The sequence below is a fragment of the Rattus norvegicus genome, chromosome 6, assembly GCF_036323735.1.
Source record: "Rattus norvegicus strain BN/NHsdMcwi chromosome 6, GRCr8, whole genome shotgun sequence".
Taxonomy (NCBI): Eukaryota; Metazoa; Chordata; class Mammalia; order Rodentia; family Muridae; genus Rattus; species Rattus norvegicus.
This window is the reverse complement of record NC_086024.1, coordinates 39,547,958-39,568,435: the sequence shown is the minus strand read 5'-3', so window position 1 is coordinate 39,568,435 and position 20,478 is coordinate 39,547,958. Positions and strand designations below refer to the sequence as shown.

The following is a 20,478-nucleotide window of genomic DNA, read 5'->3' as shown; positions in this document are numbered from 1 at the left end:
ACTCATTCATATACGTGTGTATGTGTGTGTGCATGCACATTTGTATGGCTGCACAGTTGTATGTAGGTGCATGTGCACACGTGTGGTGCTTAGAGATCACCTTTGGGTGTCATTTCTCAGGCACTGTCCTTGGTCTGGAATTCACCAGCTGTGTTAGGCTGGCTGACTGAAGTGTACAGAAGATAATTTGGTAACTTGGAGGTTGTCTCCAGGCCATGAATGTCTTTGGTTTGGCTCACAATCTTTTAAAAACATGAGCAATGACCGTTTCCAATGTTTAAAAAAATTACAAAAACAAGACTTGTGAGTGTTCCTGATAAATTGGATGATGTAGGCTCCCGAGACCCATGGGTGAGCTCAGCTTTTTGGATAAGCTAGCGTGTGTTTGCTTCTCATAGTGGTCAGGGCTTCTCCTACTTTCACTGCGGGCCTTGTCCTGGTCCCTGAAGGCATTTAATTTGTGGTCTGAGATTTAAAACTTGAGCAGAGGAAGTGGGATTTCCTAGGGACTTAGAAATGTCAGAGAGTGGGAGGAACAGTAAAGAATGGTGTTAGTGGTAGGGAATGGCAGGGTCTGGGGAATTCCAGAGTGAAAAATGCCACTGTCCTGTAAAGCACACAGACTGGGAAGCATCTTTGTAGGGTGGTAGTAGAGGAGCAAGGGCTGGGTGTAGAAACTAACTTTGGAGAGCTGTGTTGGGGAGCTCGGGGAGCGGTTTAGCTCGTGAAGTGTTTGCTGAGCAAGCACAAGGTCATGAGTTCGAACTCCAGAACCCATGTATAAAATAGATGGGTGTAGTAGTGCACAGTTGTAATCTCAGCCCTGGGGAGGCAGAGACGGGCAGATTCTTAGACTCACTAGTCAGCAGGCCTAGCTGAATTGTTCAATTCCTTGTTTAATAAGAAATACTATAACAAAAAAATAAGATGATAGTGACTGAAGCCATCAAAGCCAAGGTTAACTCCTGACCATATATCTATATCTATATCTACATCTGGTAAATACACATAAAATATATGTATATGTAAATTTATATATACACGTACATGTATGTGTATGTGTGAACACCACACACATATATGTATATATACACATACATGTACACACACAGCCATGTTGCATTGAAGCATTCAGGGAGGTTTTAGTGTCCTTGTGTGTGTGTGTGTGTGTGTGTGTGTGTGTGTGTGTGTGTGTTTCATAGCTGAAGGGCTTGAGAGCATCTTCATCAGGAGGTTTGTGATGGATATCATTTAGTACTTTGTCTGTCCTTACAGAGGACTACGTCCAGGTCCTTGTGCATGCTCGGCCAGCACTCCACCCTGAGCCATGCCCTCAGCCTTTGACTGTGTTTTATAAGAAACTGGAGGAGTCCAATCTTAGCAGGCTTTAGTGGATTATTCCTAAAGAAGCAGTAGTTGCTATTAAAACCAACCCTTTCTGGAGACGGAATGGGACGAGGTGCTTTTGTGTTCCTTAGATGCTGGCTCTTCTGTGTCAGGTCTTCCCTTGGCAACACAAGTTTACTGTGGTGAGCTTTAAAATACTGTCTTACGTTTTCATCATCTGTGGGTTCTATGACGTCCTGGCCGGGCAGTGATTTATTACCAGTGCCACGAATCCAAACGCTGCTCATTTCCATTCATCATGAGCCAGGCAGCTTCTGTGTGTTGAGTGCATCAACCCCAGGTCCACTTCGACTTCAAAATGCCCAGTCTGATTTTATTGGTTTTATTGCCTACTACTGAGTTTGTATTTTTTATAATACACTTGATTCGGTGACGTTTGCTTATATGTGTGTGCGTGTGGTGTGTTTGTGTGTGTGTGTGTGTGTGTACGTGTGGTGTGTTTGTGTGTGTGTGTGGCAGCTGAGTTGTCTTCGATGAAGGGAAAATGTATTTCCTCTCTGCAGTACCTGATAAATAAGCTTTTTTTTCTTTTTACTTGAAGTGTGGATCATAATTTCCAAAGCACATTGGTGCTGATTTTTCCCCCTTTCTCTCATTTAAGGTAATGGCCAAGAGAATGTTAATGTGGAATGGCAGTCACTCATGGCCAAGCTGTGAGAAAAGTGCAAGTTAATAAAAAAGTTTGTCAGTTGAGTCTTCAAATAGTTTTAAGAATCTATGTGACAGGTGAGTTGGAAGGCACTTGAAATATTGTATGTGCAGTAGAGTGCAAATTCCAATAAACAAGACACATAGAAAACACACACACACATACACTTATCCTTAGGGTTTAAATATATCGTATACTTAATTTTGTTTCTCTGTCTCTCTTTCTCTCTTGCTCTGTCTCTGTCTCTCTGTCTCTCTCTGTCTCTCTCTGTCTCTCTGTCTCTGTCTGTCTGTCTCTGTCTCTGTCTCTGTCTCTCTCTCCCCCTCTACACACACACACACACACACACACACACACACACACACACACACACACACACACATTTTTTGGGAGTCGTGGTAGTACAGAGTATCCAGGTCCTTCTGCATTCTTGGTCAGCACTCTTTATAGGATATCCTATATTTAATTTTATTTCTAAGTAGGATATAAATATATCCTATATTTGAACCTTGATGGGACCTTTCTCAGCTTATGCTGTGACTAGAGCATCCTTGGAGGAGATCAGCTACTGCAGAGGCCCTGAGGTAGCGCACACCTCCCTGGCAGGGATAGGATGATCAGGAAGCCTTGTGAGTAAGATCTTGTGAGGAGCTAAAAGCAAACAAAGAGAAGAGCATGAGGAACTTTGAATTTGGCTTTACGATGGCAGGATGACAAACTTTAAGATGGAGGGTGACACATAGCAGTCAGATGTGACTTACCAATCAGATTCCAGAATTCACAACCTCCTTTTTTTTTTTTTTTTTTTTTTTTTTGTGGTGCCAGAGGCCCTTGTGGTGATTAAAGAAGCAATGGGCCATTTTTCAGAACAGTATGACAGTATGTTTTTAATTCTCTCAGACTTTTGCTGCAATTTTCCCTTCTCCCACCCCCTCTCCAGCAATCTCCCTCCCCTCCCATCAGAGAAGTCAGAGAAGAGCAGTTCTTCCAAGGACGTCGACCAAACACAGAACATAACCTTGTAGCATAAGAAGCTACCATAAGACCAGGCACATACCGTCCCATCAAGGCTGGATGGGGCAGTAACCCACTAGAAGGAAAGGGGGCCCGCAAGTAGGGAAAAGAGTTAGGGCTAACTCCTGCTCCCACTGTCAGAGCAGTGTTTTTAAATACAAAACAAAACGTGAAACAGAAAAGCCACGGGATGGAAAGGACTCCTACCATACTGAAATGCACTTATCAAAGTATTAAATTGAACTTATGATTAAGCAATATATACATTCCTTTATTGGATCATTAAAGAAGACTTAGGAGTAAGTATGTGATTTCTGCGAATTCAAAGCAGTTGTGAGTCTAAGAGGCATTTGTGGCTCCTGCAGCAACTCTTACTGGGACCAGGGATTATGTAGACCTTTTGTTGCGGCTGCCATATTGGTGCTACTACCCTGAGCCTGTTTTGATGGAATGAATCACTCAGTATCAGCTGGAGTTAGGAAAGGTCAAGATAGATGGTTTCTAAGATTCCTCTGCAGTGCCCTGAGCTGCCTTTTGTGGAGAGAGGGGACTGTGGAAGGATGCATTCCTGCAATGGCTTCATTTTCCTGTTCTTGCTTGCATGTTATAGTTCTCCTAGAAGTCACTGATGGCTATCTGAGATCCCCTGAGTTGCCCAAGAGTACCTTTATTCTAGACATCCAAGGAGCAGCATCAACGCCTGGAAACTTTTGCCATTTCTTACTAGTTTAATATGGATAGAGAATTTTGAAGGGCTGAAGTATCGGCCACTCATTTCAGGGGTGTACGTATGGCTATAGGTAATCCAGATCCCTCTCCCTGGAACATCCTTCTTCCTAGGCCTCAAAAAGGGTGACCTGTACAGGTGGAGTTCTTGGACATTTTAAGAGGAAAGGTTATGTACGCCAGTGTCTTGACTTCATAAGCTATGTCTTGGCTGAACTCCATGCTTCCTTACTCTTCGTACCCAGCAGAGGGTTTCCTCTTCTTTTATTTGCCATGGGCTTCCTACATTTGGAACTACCTTCCATCCTGTGTCCTTTGCCTGATCACAACTGCTGTGTCTCTGAAGGTTTGGCTCTATTGCTTCTACTCATATATATCTCTACTCTTATTGCAGGGACTATCTCTCCTCTGAACTGACCACCTTCTACTGCACTTCCTTATTTACCTGTGTGCTCTGTAATATACTCTATGAGCTCTGGGGTCAAACTCCATATTGCCTCTTTCCCTCTGTCTTCCCAGGTAGCCCTTGGGTAAAGCAGCATCCAGTGAGTTAAAGCAGCTCACAATTCTATCAGGACACAGGGGCACCCAGATGAAGAGTCTACCACTGGTTAGTCTGTAAGTTCGCCTCGGGCTGTAAATCTCCCTCATGTTTGTCTCTTCCTGCTCAACTACTGACCCAGGCTGCCTGTGCACTTTTATATTTCCTTGCTGATGTAACTGTTTCCTAAGTATTTTATAAGACTTAACACACTTCAAGAAATTTATACAACATTGACAAATTCAAAGTCAAAAGCAAGACTCAGCCAAATTCTATCATCCAGAAAAAACGCACACATCATTTCAATGTATATTATTACAGATTTTTTTCCCCCTCTACAGTCAACACAGGTATATCTTGCAAAGCAGGACCAAACCATACAGTGTATTCTAATTGTCTTACTTTCCAACTAAGCCTATTGTATTGTGGTTAGGAGCATGACTTTAGGGAATTCCTTGAGTTGAAATCATGGAGCCATCACAGAGTAGTAGTTGTTGACTCTTGGCCTGAGTTTGTAGCTCAATTAGTAGAGTACTTCTCCAGCAGGCACAGTCCTGGGTTCAATCCCAAGCATGGGATAAGCCTGGTGTGGTGGTGGTGCGTGTCTGTAACATTAGCACTCTAGTGCTAGCCAGGAGAATCAGAAGTTGGAAGCTGCACAGGGAGCGAGCTTGCTTTCTTTCTTTCTTTCTTTCTTTCTTTCTTTCTTTCTTTCTTCCTTTCTTTCAGTAGTCATTGACTCAAGAGAGGTAGTAATGTCATTGCTCATCAGTTTTCCCTTCTGTAAAATGAACACAAAAACCCCATTCATTACCCATAGGCCTTGTTACATACATCCCTGTAATGCCAGCATTTGGGAGGCTGAGATAGGAACATCACAAGTTCGAGACCAGACTGGAATTCAGAGTGGGCTGAAGACCTTCCAAGGTTAGACACAGAGATCCTAATTCAGGAAACCTAGAAAATAAACTCAAAACCAAGACAGGGACATAACTGAGCCCAGACATGGAAGTCCTCAGAGCAGGGCTCAGGTCCGACAAGATCCCAGAGGTTACTACACTTCTCTTCGTGTGTGTATCTGGTGCAGACAATTCCACTCCATGGCTATCTCTAGGCTATGTAGTGTCTCTCCATTGATGAACATTTAGGTGGTGTTTGTCATAAACTTATGAGGAATTAATGATGCATGGGACACCTTCCTCCATGCATCTTTAACACATTTGTGATTTTATTTCCTCAGGATACTAGGAAAGTATACTATATACTATACTGTGAAAGGTGAGCCTTTTGGTTATGATGACGTCGGAAATGCTTTCCAGTTTACAATCTGCTGTTCCCTTTGTGTTAAACTGTTCTGCATCCTGCACTGCTGCTGCTGGCCTTTTCTTTGTCCCTTCATTAGTGCTTCAGCACAGTGGGTTGTCATTCCTATCACGGAAAGGGAGAGAGAGATGAGGTTAGGAATTGGCTGTGCACGATCTCAGGCCCCCAAATGGGTTAATTTACCTTCCTGCCTGCAGTAGGAACCTTTTTCTTCAGCCACCCTGGGCAAAGTTGATTACATCAAGGTAGGATAGTTCCTTCCTGGGGCCAGTAGAAAAGTGACAGTCACATGGACTATTCAGAGTGACTTGAGAGCTCTGTTAGTACTCAGGATGACTTACTGGGGTCAGTGGCTGTGTGATGCGCTTCTCTATGGGGCACACCTCCCTAGGCAGCTTCTGCCCTGGTTGTCTCTGCTTTGGTGTCATAGATTGTCTTGGGGAGGTGACTCAGCTGCAAGCCTGCTGCTCTCTTATCCCACTGGGGAGGTTGTCTGGAAACACAGAACTGGAGGAGAGGAAGGTAGTGTTTGGTTACAAATGCCCCAGGCCGTAGGGATTTCTGGGGATGCTTTTACATCCACTCGCTGCAGATACTCCAGAGAGAAACAGAACTTCCACCGATCTCTCCGCTATAAATCAGAGACTTCGCGTTAGAAAGCACTAACCAGGGCTTTCAATGAAAACCAGAACATCTATAAATTTATGTTTAATCCTTGAATATATTAGAACTCGAGAAGCTTTCATTTTCCTTCTGGGGTCGATTGAAATTAAAAAAATATGTGACTGTAAGAATTTTTTATATGAAGGCAGTTGTTGAAATTTGATAATTTGGAGGAAGAATGTAGTTCAGGGATACTGGTAGCACCCACTGTCAGCATCAACTGGAAGGTGTATTCTTCTGATAGCTTTGGATTATAGGATTTAAATATCAGTACAACTCTTCTAGCGCAGTAAATCCAATTATGGAAGCCTGATTGTGTTATTTTAGTATTATTGGAGCAAAACACTGGATGAAAATTCTCATTAGTTAAGCAAGACACAGACAGGATAGAATTTCATCTTCCATTATTATGCCTATAATTTTATTACGCTAGGGTTTTATTAAGGATTGGTGTGTGATTGACGAGTAGTGACAAGGCCATGAAACTGACATCCATTTGCATTTTTTCCCTTCAGGACATTAATTGAGGTTCTACATGGTGAGAGCTTTGACTTGGAGTGGGTGTATTCAGCAGGAGCAATATTATTGAAGAAAGCAGGCTATGTATTTGAAGCCACATAAATACACATGCATGGTATGTCATCCTAGGAAACACAAGGCAGACTCTCATAGAGGAAAAAACGCTATCCTTATAATCGAGTCATATGAAACATACTTTGAGATCTAACATGTTGGACTTCTTTGTGCATGTTTGCTACGTGTGTGTTCATGTGTGTGTGCACATGTACACACATTTATATGTGTGTGTGTGTACGTTTATGTGCCCATGTATGAATACATGAAAGAGGGTATAAGTCAATGTGAGATGCTATCCTTAACCACTCTCTAGCCTAGTTTTTGAGATTGGCTTTCTCAGTGAGCCTGGAGCTTACCTATTTCGCTAGACAGGCTGGCCTGTGACTTCCAGGAATCTGCTTATCTTAGCCTCCTCATGGCTAGGCTTATAGGTATATGTCATTTTTGACTGACTGGCTTTAATATGAATGTGTGGGATCTAAACTCGGGTCCTCATGCTCGTGTGGCAAGTACATTACTTCCTAAGCCACCTTCCCAGCTTCCCTAGAGTTGCTTTTGACGTTTCGTATTTTTAAAGTTTTTGTTGGCTGATATCATGGCATGAAATGCCAAGCCTGATTCTAAAAAAATAAATATTCAAGGACAATTCCTTCCCAAGCAAAATGACAGGGTCTGGAGACATTTGAAAGACTCTCTTTCTGGGTTTTATTAATTTGTGTGTGTGTGTGTGTGTGTGTGTGTGTGTGTGTGTGTGTGTGTAATACATATGTCATGATGTGCTTAGGACGGTCAGAGAACAACCTGTGGGAACTGGTTCTCTCCTTGTGCGGTTCCCAGGCCTTGATGACAAGCATCTTTAGCTGTTGAGCTATCTTGCCATCTCTGGAAACCTTTCTGATTGTCATAACCTTGTTATTTAGTAAATGGGGTCTATCAATACCGCTAAATATTTCACTCCCACAAGAAACAATCATCCCACCCTATAGAAACAGTGGTGCCAAGGTGGAGACATCTGCTGTGGAAGTTTGTAAGGCCAAGATGTCTCCAGGGAAGTTGTCTAGATCAGGAGTCTTCTTATGTGCCATTTTCCAGGGTCCTCATCACAGATAAAGGCTAGCTGTGTAACTTCAAAAACTCATTTTCTGGCATCAAAAACCTGATCAAATTCTGCTGGCTAGTTTTATGTCAATTTGACATAAACTAGAGTCATACCTCCATAAGATCCAGGTGTAAGGCATTTTCTTCATTAGTGATTGATTGGGGAGGACCCAGATCATTGTGGGTTATATCATCCTGGGGTAGTGGTCCTGGTTCTATGTCAAATCAAGCTGAGCAAGCCAAGATGGGCAATCAGTAAGCAGCACTCCTCTATGGCCTCTGCATCAACTACTTCCTTCTGATTCCTGCCTTGTTTGAGTTCCTGTCCTGACTTTTTTGGTGATGAATTATGATGTAGAAGTATGCCAAATAAACCCTTTACTCTCTGACTTGCTCACGGTCACAGTGTTTCATCACAGTAACAGGCACCCTAATTAAGACACTGACATATCACAACTCACAGGAAACTGTAAATAAGCCACTTTCCACTTTTAAAAGTTCCATACATCGGCAAATCACAAGGGCAGAGCATATATTGGCTCCATAGTTTATGTGTTAACTGTTCACAAGGTACGTGGGTCTCTAGTCACCAGGAAGTGCCTCTTTGAGCTTGGAGTCAGTGCAAGGGAGGTTTCGAGGGTGCTTAAGAGTACAGAGCCTCTGAAGGTTTGACATTCTACTCTGGCCTTGAGGTGCTCCACCATAGGGGTAGAGTGGGATGAGATTATTTCATTTACCCAGTGCTGGCATAAGTCCTGGCAGCCATTTTGTCCTTCCCAGTTTCCTCCTCCTCTTCTGCCTCTGACCAGCTGCCTTTCATTATCTGTATTGATTTTTTTCTCTAATTTACTCTTTAATTTTGTTGACTTGGGAGAGAGGAATTGGTTTGAACAAAATGTGTGAAGCCCCACTGTATGACAGGAATAATTAATACGAAAGTGGATGGTGGGATGCTGTACCTAACTGGTGGCTTTCATCAGAAGAATATGGCATGACAATGACGGGGACGTCCAGAATTCTGTGTAGGTACAGAGGACAGTAGCCAGTCCTGCAATGTCACAAGGAGTATTATCTTTGATTTACTAGGCACAGGTTTACAGTTTTAGAGATCACTGCATAACTATGGCGAGAGCCAAGGGAAGCAGGTTACAACTCATTCCATTCCCCTAGGCCTCCGGCTTGTGTACGTCAGGTGTCTGGGTGATGGAAGAGTCTACTGTGCCATCCACTCCTCACCTTTCCCACTCGATAATGGAGGTAGTCATTCTGGACGTTTTGAATGCTGACCTCACCAGACAATATAGCCAGGCTGGAGGAAATGGCAAAGACAATTTAATTACCAGAAAGAGGAGTTCTGCAGGAGGAAGCAGGTCTTGAGGGAACATGATCCCCAACCTCCCAACCCCCCCCCCCAGGGTTGGGCTAAATCACAAAGCCAGAGACCTGTTCAGTGCTAAACCATTCCTGATGATCCCATTGGTTGAATAGATCACCAGACCACCTTGGCAGGCCTATATAGAAACAAACATTGTGTGGGGTTGTTGAGCGGGGAGGGGAGCACTTTGGATACCCCCACTTCCTTCCCCTACGTCTGGTGTTTTGGGTTAGGTCCTGCCTACCTTTCTCAATCCTTCCTCAACATTTCCCGATGGAGACCGGAGGTACCTTGATTTCCACAGTAAGTAAGACCACACAGACCATTTTGAACCTTGGCACTGGAACTTTTGGGGTATAGAACAGTGGGTAGATAATGTCTCTGGGTCAGGATATCCTATTTCTAAAATAGGAATATTATTTTCCACATGCACTAGTTAAAGGCTAAGGTATTTGTAAACATTACACAAATGGGCCTAGAAATGGTGTGTGTGTGTCTCATAAAATGGTAGCTATCTTTTTTTTTTCTTGAGTTATTTAGAACACAAATAATCATAGAGTGGTGTGGATTGGTATAAATTCATAATGACTATTCATTGGTATTACACTTGTTTTCAATATCTAGGGATTAGGGTGTGTGTGTGTGTGTGTGTGTGTGTGTGTGTGTGTGTGCATGTGTGTGCATGCAGGGGGACCAGAATACCACTTTGGGTGTCATCTAGAGAAACACAGTCTACTTCTTTTGAGGCAGAGTCTTTTATTGCCTAGAAGCTTGCTATTTCCGTTAGACTGGTTGACCATTGGTCTTCAGGGATCTTCCCATCTCAGCCTGCTTGAATTAGAAAGGTGTGACACCACATGCTGCGTTTTTACATGGTCTCTAGGGACCAAACTGAAGTCCTCATGTTTTTGATGCAAATGCTTTACCAACTAAGACATCTCCCTAGTTCCCATCGTTTGATAGTGATCAAGGTGACTGAAAATCTAGTAAGGTACACACATTCTGAGTGTAGGTGGCAGTGAGGAAGCTGCTTGGTTTGAGATATCATTTATTTATGACATATTGACCGAAAGCCTCCCTGGGTACAGGTTTCTGTGGAAAGGATACACTTGGCTAACCTTACTGTGTTTCCCTGGGTCAGCCCTGGCTACTCTGTGCTGAGCCAAAGGAATGAACTTCTAATCAAGAGCCCAAGTACTTCTTCTCTTCCTTCTGTATTGAATACAGTGGTGCTAAAGCCGCTCGGGGTTAAATTAGTTCCCAGCCACGTTAACCTTACTTTCTTTTAAACTGTCCTGTAGTTTGAAAGGTACCTGAGAAGATCCATTAGGCACAGTAGTGTGTCTGCCTTTGCCTGGCAAATGTCGAAGATGCTTCTGGGAGGCACTGAAGAGAAGGAGGGAGAGGAAGAAGGGGAGGCCAGAGGAGTACACAGGAGCCTTTAACTGTCTGAAATCTGGTTATTCATCCTTATAAGGGATTTCTCTGCTTTTCCACTAAGAGTTCCACCTGGGAATTTCAGTTTGGATGGACCTGTCCTTCACTTGTGGACCATCCTCATGACCCAGGTCTGTTAGAAGGGGGAAATTCACACCAACAGAGTGTCAGGATGAGTTCTGTCCCTGTTGGGACAAACTTGTAAACTTTGTTCCCATGGGATTCTGCCTGTACTGCCCCCGGGGTTATTGTTCAGACATGTTTGTTTTCATGTGTTTGCTTGGCTTAGGAGCTGTGAGGGTGTTGGAGAGGCTGTTGGTGTGTCATGTGAGATCCCAGGGCCTTAGAAGGTCTTCAACCGCACTGAGTATATGTTTAATGACTGAGGTAGCCACAGGTGTTTCTTGCTTCTCTTTGGCGCAACACCAATAATTTCTTTTTCTCCATGACTACTCCCTCCTCCTTTTGGACTTACTCTTGATTGGAAAAAATATCAATGGTTAGGTGCCTGGATGCCATCATAGACCTACATCCATCCATGTTACTTGGTTGAGATTTTTTATTTTGTTTTGTTTTGACATAAATTTGCCTCCCTACACCCATCCTCATGTCCTCATGTTGTCAAAGACTCTACATTAGTACCTGAAATCATCTCTGCACTGTGACATATAGCAATGTGCAAATAAAGAGGAATTGAATTTGACTGGCTCTTGAAATTTATTGATCTCAAATTGTAGCAGTGAAATTAATTCTATTAGACCGGTAACCCCTATAAATTTGCCTCTGAAATGGATTAAAGTATATTCACTTAGAAAATCCTCAATGGATTGGCTAGGAGAATAGCTCTTTTATAAAGCAGCTGTGGGAATTGAGTAAAGTCCAGTGCCCAGTGTATCAGCTTAACATTCAGTGTCTCGTGGCCTGTGACAGAGGTGATGCTCCAGATATTTCATAGACATGAAATTCAATGAGTTCTTAATCCTATCCATGAGTTCAGGTGGAGTGATGGTACCATATTGGGAAAAGACCAGTTCCTTCACAAAACTTGCATGGAACTTAAAGGCTGGTGTCTAATCAGTAAAAAAATGTCCAGAACACTGAGTGGGTGATAGAAGATGTTGGTTTTGTTTCCACCTGGGAGTGACAACTTGACTGGTGCTTTCCTCTGTAGGTGAACTTCACTTTGTAGCATCTGCTTTGACTCGCACAACCAGAGGACCACATCCTTCTCTTCTTTGAGCCACTAAATGCCGATGCGCACTCCACACTCCAGCAAGGGAAGATGGGAGGAGCTTCTTGGATGACGATGGATGGTCCACTGTGCAGGATGAGGGCAGGCTGTGTGACATCGCCACCACGAGGGTAAGAGTCATCTTTCCGTGTCATTTTCTCAGATGGTCATTGTTATCAGAGCAAGAGAAAAATATAATAGGGTGATAAAGAGGAAAGCGACAGATGGCAATTTTGGGGGAAGTTCTTCTGATTGTAAAATCTGATGGGCAGTTGAAAGAAAAAGAGTTTAGGTCTGGAGGGTTAGATTAGAGTCGTGTCATATCATAAGCCACCTTTAGCAAGTTCTGGGGTGTGGTTGGAGATATATTGTGCATGAAGTCTTGGATTTGATTCCTTTCACAGCATAAACATCAGTCATGGTGGCACACTCCCAGTACATGAGAACAGAGGCAAGAAGAATAGAAGTTCTGTTATGCCTGGGTGCTTAGTTAGTCAGAAGCCAGTCTGGGCCATATGAGGTCCCATCTCAGTGACTGAAACCAGAAAAAAAAATTTGTGTGGTATACATTCTTTCCCTGACTCTCCATTTTTTCTTTTTCTTTTTCTCTTTATTCCTTTTCTTTTCTTTTTAACATTTACCATTTATACTTGTAGGAGCAACACTACTGTTTTTTCAGTAAGAGTCCTTTTATGTCTAGCTTAATATTAATGCCACCAAACTAGAATTGTCAAAAGACTGGCTTAGTGTACAAAGCTTAAGTCCAAGTGGATCAAGGACCTCCACATCAAACCTGATACACTCAAACTAATAGAAGAAAAACTAGGGAAGCATCTGGAACACATGGGCACTGGAAAAAATTTCCTGAACAAAACACCAATGGCTTATGCTCTAAGATCAAGAATCGACAAATGGGATCTCATAAAACTGCAAAGCTTCTGTAAGGCAAAGGACACCGTGGTTAGGACAAATCGGCAACCAACAGATTGGGAAAAGATCTTTACCAATCCTACAACAGATAGAGGCCTTATATCCAAAATATACAAAGAACTCAAGAAGTTAGACTGCAGGGAGACAAATAACCCTATTAAAAAATGGGGTTCAGAGCTAAACAAAGAATTCACAGCTGAGGAATGCTGAATGGCTGAGAAACACCTAAAGAAATGTTCAACATCTTTAGTCATAAGGGAAATGCAAATCAAAACAACCCTGAGATTTCACCTCACACCAGTGAGAATGGCTAAGATCAAAAACTCAGGTGACAGCAGATGCTGGCGAGGTTGTGGAGAAAGAGGAACACTCCTCCATTGTTGGTGGGATTGCAGACTGGTACAACCATTCTGGAAATCAGTCTGGAGGATCCTCAGAAAATTGGACATTGAACTGCCTGAGGATCCAGCTATACCTCTCTTGGGCATATACCCAAAAGATGCCCCAACATATAAAAAAGACACGTGCTCCACTATGTTCATCGCAGCCTTATTTATAATAGCCAGAAGCTGGAAAGAACCCAGATGCCCTTCAACAGAGGAATGGATACAGAAAATATGGTACATCTACACAATGGAATATTACTCAGCTATCAAAAACAACGGCTTTATGAAATTCGTAGGCAAATGGTTGGAACTGGAAAATATCATCCTGAGTGAGCTAACCCAAACACAGAAAGACATACATGGTATGTACTCACTGATAAGTGGCTATTAGCCCAAATGCTTGAATTACCCTAGATGCCTAGAACAAATGAAACTCAAGACGGATGATCAAAATGTGAATGCTTCACTCCTTCTCTAAAAGGGGAACAAGAATACCCTTGGCAGGGAAGAGAGAGGCAAAGATTAAAACAGAGACTGAAGGAACACCCATTCAGAGCCTGCCCCACATGTGGCCCATACATATACAGTCATCCAATTAGACAAGATGGATGAAGCAAAGAAGTGCAGACCGACAGGAGCCGGATGTAGATCGCTCCTGAGAGACACAGCCAGAATACAGCAAATACAGAGGCGAGTGCCAGCAGCAAACCCCTGAACTGAGAATAGGACCCCCGTTGAAGGAATTAGAGAAAGAACTGGAAGAGCTTGAAGGGGCTCGAGACCCCATATGTACAACAATGCCAAGCAACCAGAGCTTCCAGGGACTAAGCCACTACCTAAAGACTATGCATGGACTGACCCTGGACTCTGACCTCATAGGTAGCAATGAGTATCCTAGTAAGAGCACCAGTGGAAGGGGAAGCCCTGGGTCCTGCTAAGACTGAACCCCCAGTGAACTAGACTGTTGGGGGGAGGGCGGCAATGGGGGGATGGTTGGGAGGGGAACACCCATAAGGAAGGGGAGGGGGGAGGGGGATGTTTGCCCGGAAACCAAAGAATTATTATTACGTATTAAATAAATTAAAAAAAAAAGAAAAAAAAAGAATGGCATGAATATAGTAGAAACAAACACACAATGATATAAACAATAAGAAAAACTACATGTCTGTCATCTGAAGGGCTCTTCCAGCAGCTTCCTGAGATAGATGCATATATTTAAACAACCCTTGGACTGAGGTCCGGGAATCCTATGGATGAATTAGGAGAAGAATTAAGAAGCTGAAAGAGATGATAATCCCATAGGAAGAACAACATAACTAACCCCGTATCTCCCAGAGCCTAGGCCACCAACCAAAGAGCATACACGGTCTGTTTCCCAACCCATATGTAGCAAAGGACTGCCTTTTCTGGTCTCAGTGGGAGAGGATGCGCCTAATCCTTTATAGACTTGATGCTTCAGGGAAGGTCAATGTGTGGGCAGAAGGTGGGAAGATGAGGGTAGGGGTGGGAGTGTAAGGGAGTCAGAGGTGAGAGCAACCTATAGAGTTAAAGGGAGGCACGGTGGGGTGAAGAACTCTTGGAGGGAGTACCGGGAAGGGGTCAAGATTTGGAATGTAAATAAATAGAACACGTTTAGGCACAGGACAAATGAATAACAAATTCTATTTATAGGTCTTCTTCATATTATTTGGAAAAAAAAACTTATTTCCAGAGCAATCCAGTAAAGAAAAAAAAATCTGCTCTGTTCTTTTTATGGTCAAAAAATTCATCCAGTATAAGTCAAACAATTATCAGTATGTCATATATCAATTAATATTATTTTTAAAAGGTTTTGGTTGAAATGCTTTGCACTTGTTGGCAAAGATCATAAATAAAGTGTTCATATGTAGTGGTTAATATAGGTTCCCCAGTTTTTCCAAATTGAGATGAGTAGTATCTATAATATGTCTTTTTTTTTGCAGCAGCTAGTCCTTGCCATCTTGCTAAGTCAAGCTCAGATGTGTCAGAACTTACAAGTTTCATATCATATAATTGCTCTCCTATCCTAAGCTTTGTTTCCTATATGAGAATTAAAATTCCTTTTTGGTGCCATAGCTACAGCTGTTCCTAGAAGCAGTGTGAATTTTAAAGCATTAGCATCCATCACCACAGAGACAAGAGATTCTTTTCTCTGAATTTCTTACCTTGAAAATTTCTCTCACAATTGCCCAATACATTCTAACCCCCACATTTACCCCTACCTTAACCAAAGCGATCAAAGTTTTATCAACAACAGAGGTAGTCATTGGCAGCCAAACTATCTCTATATATCACCAAAGTTTCTAGAACATAAACATTTTGGTGGAAAGAACTAACCATCTCTTACTTAAGAAGGTCTTTTATAACTTCATTTGTGCATCCATTTCAAGTATTTATTCTGTTTGGTTTGGTTTTTACAACAGAGTCTTTATACAGTTTATATCTCTAACTTCTTTATGATTCATAGCCTCTTATATGAGTGCTTTGATTAGAATCATATATAGTAACACCTGCTTGGATCTCTTCCAAGTATTTTTCAGTGACCGCTTTATTTGTAGAGTCACATGTGAGGACATCAATCTCTACTTCATAAATTATATTTTTAGTATTTCCAGAATTATACAACATCATATTTAAAATGACCATTCAGCGATATCTTTAATGATTTCCACTTGAGAGAACTTAATATTTGAGAAACATTTTGAGACATTTCACTTTAGTTCCATAACTGTTACACATTATCTTCTCTCACTGCCTTCAGGGTAGCTGAACAAATGAATCTAGAGGCTGTCCCACTATGAGAATATTTAACTGCAATATAGCCTGTGGACAGAACATATTGTCCAACATGTCACCCAGAGCTGTTAATAGACTTTTTAAAGCTCAAGATTCTCATGACCTTCCACAGGTGTGTGGATGATTATGGAAACTTCTTGCTTTATTCTCTGGCTAAGTAGCTTTCTTTCTTTTTTTTTTTTTTATTAACTTGAGTATTTCTTATATACATTTCGAGTGTTATTCCCTTTCCCGGTTTCCGGGCAAACATTCCCCCCCCCTTCCTTATGGGTGTTCCCCTCCCAACCCTCCCCCCATTACCGCCCTCCCCCCATAGACTAGTTCACTGGGGGTTCAGTCTTAGCAGGACCCAGGGCTTCCCCTTCCACTGGTGCTCTTACTAGGATATTCATTGCTACCTATGGGGTCAGAGTCCAGGGTCAGTCCATGTATAGTCTTTAGGTAGTGGCTTAGTCTCTGGAAGCTATGGTTGCTTGGCATTGTTGTACTTTTGGGGTCTCGAGCCCCTTCAAGCTCTTCCAGTTCTTTCTCTGATTGATTATGGAAACTCTTATAATGTTAATGGCTAAGAAATAATGACAGTTGGATGAAAAGTGTTAGCATGACTTCCTATGCCTTATTCACAAGAACAGGAAAATATGTTCTTAAATAAATTATACTTTTCTACTTTTTTAAGATATAACCTTTACTCAGAACCCCTATATTAAGCAAAAGTGAGTTTCAGGGAGGTCACGCACTTGACCATTACAGTAGAAATTATGAGGAATTTAGATGAAAAGTTATTATAAAGCCTTTTTGAATTAGGATTGACAAGAATTCTTAGACAAATAGCAGAAATCAATAGCCATGAAATGAACATGTATAATGGGCTTCATAAATATCAATACATTCTCATCAAAATAAACTGATAAGAAAATGAATAAGCAATCTACACACCTGGAGAAAACTTTATCAAAACAAACATCTATAATATCTATTTTTAATTCATTAAGAAGAGAACCAAATAAAATGGGTGAAAGATTTGAAAAGTCATTTCAGAAGAGAAGACGAATGAATGATAATTAACTACAAAAAAAGGAGGCTCACAGTCACACATGAGCTGTGATGGAAAATTTGATTAAAATTCCAGTATTATCAGTGCTTATGCACCAGTAGGAATAGATGAAGCCTAAGAAGATCAAATCTGCAAAGAGAACGAGGCCTAAGAACAACCAAATACAGGTCATGAATGAATTAAACAATATATTCTCTTTTTCCAGAGCCTACATTATTAAAAACATCAAAACTAAGATGTATAATTTCAATCAATATATACAGCAAGCTAAATTTGAATATTCTTCACAGAGAGATTCAGACAAGACTGTTTAGATGTGCTTTATTACTGATAACTTAAAATAGTGAATGTGGTAGAAGCACATGTGTATCAATGTAAATGTGTAAAATGGTGGCATTTTTATATACTGAATTCTATTAAATAATAAACATGGAAATGTTTATGAAAATCAAAAAAAAAAAAAAAAAGACTGGCTTAGGCCACAGTGTAGCCAGAAGCACATTTTGGTAGAGTCATATAATGTTTAAAGTCCAGTTGGTCAGCCCAGATATCCCACATACAAATCAGTTTTGTTTTTTTCCAAAAATACTGATAAGTTTATCCTTCAACCCCCTAAAGCCCCGAGGTGCTCTGTGTTCTCTTACTGATGAACTGTGGAGAATGCACCGCAGTCCCCAACTGTCCCTTTATTTCCTTGACTTTACTGTTTGGCCATTGTTAGACCATGCCTGATCTAGGTCTTTCAAATGCTATCATTTTTTTTGGCAAATGGCAATAGCTTTTGTTAATTCAAAACCAGTGTCTTTTACCAGACAGGGACCAGTGGTTGTCAAAAGAGGCTATGGCCGTAGAGAGGATGGATGAATGCATGCTATGGATGAGGTAGACATCCAACATCTGCAGAGTAAGGATCAAGTACAGGAGTACTTGACAAATCTTGCTATAAAGTGGACACAATGGGTTGTTGGAGAAGGTGAGCAGAGCCAGAGAGTTCTAGAAGAGGAGCTGCGAACTTGACCCAGTATATTCAAATTCTCCAAAACTCCCTCCCCCGAGTGCCAGAACTATTGTTACAGACATCTGTATGAGCATCCCTCCATGCAACATGGCTCAGGTGGAAAAGTGATTGTCCCTCACATGCAGAATATAGACAATAATGTGTGTATGTACATAGCAAATACATATGTGTATGCACAAGATAACATGTAGAAGAGAGAGCAAGAAAGACTAAATATTAGGGGATGAGGTGATGGGTACAATTATGAAAGGGTATATTACCTGTTTTTCTAGTTCTGATTTCATTATAGAGTTTATGGTTTTGGGGGTGGATAAGAGCATAAAATATATTGGACACTGAAAGTAAAATTTAATATGCAACACCACAGCTTCCATTTTCAAACCTGTGCTAATTGTGTAGAAGTTTCATTGAGTTGTATAATTTTGGGTCTGATTAATCTTGGTGTGTGATATTTTTAATTTATTTGCAAGTTGTTTTTATACTACAATGTATAAAATTAAAAAACAACAGTAACACAAAACAAAAAAACATAGCTCGTGTGGACAAGAGACGGGCTGTGTGCACAGGATTAGAAGCCCCTCCTGGGGTCAAGCTTACACCTTCCTCATTGAGAACACATCGTCTGTGATACTCAACCTTTTTATAAATAGGATAGCTTCCTGGCTACTTGGTTTACTAAGCCTGAACACAAACTGTTTTTTATGAACTATATAATAGTACAGAAATCCATGGGGTTCCAGAGAGGAGCAGACAGCCACACTAGTGCCTGGATCAAACACCCAATCCGGAAGGCTTTATGAAGTAACCATGTGTTGGCTCTGGGCCTGTCCTTGAGAACACAGAAACATAAAGCAGGAATAGAAAACTCTGATATACATAATTGTACTAGTCAGAGGGAGAAAGAATAAAGACAGGAACAGGGCCAGAGAGGGGAAGGGCAATTATATTAATCTCTTAATAAACATTTAATGTTTCCAAGGTTTTTTTTTTTTTGTTTGTTTTGTTTTGTTTTTGTTTTTCACTTGTATTTGATCCTCAAGGCAGGGTAACAACTCATTCTATGTTTGAAGAGTCTCCCGACTCAAGGTCCTGTAGCCGAGAAGAGACAATATAAAGTCAGGTTTTCTGAGACCTTGCCTTTCCCCTTGCTGGTTACCTTTGTAGTTCAGCTCGAATTAGGGGACTTGGTGAGAACTACTTTGCTCCTGGCTACAATAAACTATCTGGCTAAAGCAACGTAAAGAAGAAAATATTTAGTCTGTCCCATGGCTTGAGGTATGGTCTATCATGGTTGGGGTGGCATGATGTCAGGGGTATGAGGTGTCTGGTTACAGTGTGCCAGCTGTCAGGAAGCAGAGTGAAGTCATTCCTGGTACTTATCCGCCTTTATTCTGACGTCTAGTCCAAGGAATGGCACCACCCACATTCCGAGGTGTGTCTTCCCACCCCAATGAATCCAATCCAGAAACTTCTCCATGGATAGACTCAGAGGCTTGTCTCTTTAGTGATTCAAGATCCTTTCAGATCGACAGTCAGTATTAACCAGCATAGGGTCACAGTGGGATCTTTTTGTCTAGGCAAACGTTTTTCAATTGCTCACTAGTGTCCAGGTTCCGTGTCAATTTCAGGGCATAAAGGGTTGAAATATAGCATAAGTAAAAGCACTTACTACAGTGGGTTGCCTCAAAAACCTGTTTAGTAAAATTTTCTCAGAGGGTCATGCTATGTGGCCCTAGCTGGCCTTGACTTTGCAGTATTTCTGCCGTAGCCTCCCACATTTTAGGAATGCCGGTGTGACCCCTTATGCCTGGTTTCTTAAATCATTATTGGTGGAGATTTTAACACATACAAATGTAGAATGATGCATTAAATTCCTATGTAGCCAGTTCCCAGCTCTGACAGTGACTAGCATATGGTCAATGTTGTTGTCGTCCCCATCTGGTTTTAGAAGTCAATCCCAAATGCAATATAATATTATCTATAAATATTTTAGTGTATATTTCCAATTAGAATGTTATTAAGAACTGAAAAATTAATAGTCTTTTATAATATCACCCATCTAATTGGCATTTGATGTTCCTTCCTTACATATATGTGTAATGCGGATGTAATATACATGTAAGTAATGAAACGATATGCATTTGATTTGTTAGAATCAAGATCCACAAAAAATCTATAGCCTGCTTTTGTTTTCTGTGTGTCTTTTTTTTTGATGTATTTAATGTTTTATTGTGGT

At 41.4% G+C, this 20,478-nt stretch overlaps 1 protein-coding gene across 4 annotated transcripts in view; it reads left to right on the top strand.

Moving 5' to 3' along the window:
* Positions 1–20,478, top strand: part of Kcns3 (potassium voltage-gated channel, modifier subfamily S, member 3) — a 56,696-nt gene that overhangs the window by 15,670 nt on the left and 20,548 nt on the right. For 3 of the 4 annotated variants that reach the window (NM_031778.3, NM_001389230.1, XM_039112998.2), the window contains exon 2: positions 11,981–12,171. The gene's annotated coding sequence lies outside the window, so the exon portion shown is untranslated. Of the gene's footprint in view, positions 1–6,812; positions 6,958–11,980; positions 12,172–20,478 lie in introns of those variants that run through there. The other variant, XM_039112997.2, reaches the window with a different exon arrangement.